Source organism: Triticum urartu, chromosome 2A (assembly GCF_056163025.1).
Source record: "Triticum urartu cultivar PI428250 chromosome 2A, HENAU_Tu73, whole genome shotgun sequence".
NCBI lineage: Eukaryota > Viridiplantae > Streptophyta > Magnoliopsida > Poales > Poaceae > Triticum > Triticum urartu.
Genome location: NC_141874.1, coordinates 322340093 through 322342602, shown reverse-complemented (window position 1 = coordinate 322342602; position 2510 = coordinate 322340093). Strand labels below are relative to the sequence as shown.

Sequence of the window (2510 nt, the reverse complement as noted above, 5' to 3'; positions counted from 1 at the left end):
GAAGGCTTCTTCCTATGCGGTACCCCAAACAAAAGGCACATCCTTCTTTGTAAGCTCGTTGAGAGGTGCAGCAATGGTGCTGAAATCTCTCACAAAACGCCTATAGAATCCAGCGAGGCCAAGGAAACTCCTCACTTGTGTGACCTTTTTGGCCTGCGGCCAACTCTCAATAGCTTCAATCTTGGCTTTATCAACTTCAATTCCTTGTGGAGTAACAACATAGCCAAGAAAAGATACCCGGTTGGTGCAAAAGGTGCACTTTCCAAGGTTACCAAACAAACATGCATCACATAGAGCAATAAAAACAGCGCGTAAATGTTCCAAATGTTCCTCCAAAGATTTGCTATAAATCAATATGTCATCAAAGTAAACTACCACAAATCGTCCGATGAAAGCACGTAAAACTTCGTTCATTAACCTCATGAAAGTACTAGGTGCATTAGTTAACCCAAAAGGCATGACTAACCACTCATATAATCCAAACTTAGTTTTAAATGTTGTTTTCCATTCATCTCCCAATTTCATACGAATTTGATGGTATCCACTACGCAAATCAACTTTGGAGAATATTATAGAGCCACTCAATTCATCAAGCATATCATCTAGCCTAGGAATAGGATGACGATAACGAATAGTAATATTATTAATGCCTCTACAATCAACGCACATACGTGATGTACCATCCTTTTACGGCACTAAAATGATAGGAACAGCACAAGGACTAAGGGATTCGCGTATATAACCTTTGTCGAGCAGTTCTTGTACTTGACGCATAATCTCCTTCATCTCCTATGGATTGGTACGGTATGGTGCACGGTTGGGTAATGATGCACCGGGAATTAAGTCAATTTGATGCTCAATCCCTCGAATAGGTGGTAATCCCGGTGGCACGTCTTGTGGAAAGACGTCAGCGAACTCCTGCAAAATGTTAGTGACAGCAGGAGGCAAAGAGGAAGGGACGTCCTTGAATGAAAATAATGCCTCGTTGCACACAAAAGCATAGCAAACAGATTTGCTAAAATCTAAATCATCAATATCAGATTTGGTGGCAGTTAAACATGCACTTTTCAATTTAATTTCAGAAGAAACACTAGATGGTTTATTACTAGGCTGCATTTGTTGCTCAAAGTCTTTCGCCACAATCTGATTTTCACTTTTATTTTTCTCCTGTTTTGCTTTATTAGCTCTATTAATATCATCTTTCAAAATGGAATCAGGAGTTATAGGAAGGAAAGTAATATTTTTATCCTTATGAACAAGAGTATACTGATTGTTTCTACCATGGTGTACAAAATTTCTATCAAATTGCCATGGTCTACCAAGTAATAAGGAACATGCTTGCATAGGTACCACATCACAATCAACATAATCAGCATATGTAGAGATACTAAAATGCACACGAACAGTACGTGTTACCTTAACCTTGCCACTATTGTTGAACCATTAGATGTAGTAAGGGTGTGGATGTGGTCTTATGGTGAGTGACAGCTTCTCCACCATCTCCATGCTAGCCAAGTTATTGCAGCTCCCCCCATCTATGATGACGTGAACTGAACGTTCCTTCACAACTCCCTTTGTATGGAACAAATTATGCCTCTGATTTTGCTCAGCTTGTGTGACCTGCACACTCAAAACACGTTGAGCAACTAAACATTCATACCTGTCAGCATCTTCAGGAGCCATGTATTGCGTCTCATGATCAGAATCATCTCCACCGTGTTCTTCATGTGTAATAAGAGCCAAAGTCTCCTCATCATATTCACTAGCGGACTCATACCCACCATCCTCAGTAGCAATCATCACACGCTAAGATTTGCATTTTCTCGCAAAATGTCCTATTCCCTTATAACGACGATAAATAATATCACTTGTGTGCCCTGTTGATGCCATGGAAGAAGAAGAACTTTGCACAGGCCCGGGAGGTGTGCTCTTGGCAGATAGTGGTGGTTGTGCCTGCTTTCTTGTATCACGGCTGGACGTGGCACCTGATGGAGGTGCTGGTGTAGTGGAAGTAGAGGATGCACGTGGTATCCATGATGAAGATCGACTTGCAGAAAAGTTAGTTCACGCCAAAGCCTGTCGATCCTGCACTTCACGTTCAGCTTTACAAGCAAGATGGAATAAACGAGTGATATTAGTATACTCCTTATACTCTAGAATGGTCTGAATCTCTCTATTTAATCCAACCATAAAACATGCAAGCATAGCTTCATTCTCCTCAACAATACCACATCTAATCATGCCAGTTTGTAATTCCTGATAATATTCTTCTACAGAATTTTTTCCTTGTCTTAAACGCTGTAATTTTTGAAGTAATTCAAGTTGATAGTATGGTGGAACCCAACGAGTACGCATAGCAGTTTTCAAAGAATCCCAAGTAGCTGGAATAGGATATAATCTACAATGCTCAGACCACCAAACACATGCAAAACTAGTGAAAGCACAAACAGCAGCAGGAACACGTCTCTCCTCGGGATATTGTAAACATGTAAATCGTTGTTCAGTTTCTA

General features: G+C 40.5%; 1 pseudogene; it reads right to left on the bottom strand.

Annotated features, from left to right (window-relative positions):
* Positions 1-687: 687 nt before the first annotated feature.
* LOC147984977 (uncharacterized) lies at positions 688-1800 on the bottom strand (annotated as a pseudogene).
* Between the last annotated feature and the right edge of the window lie 710 nt (positions 1801-2510).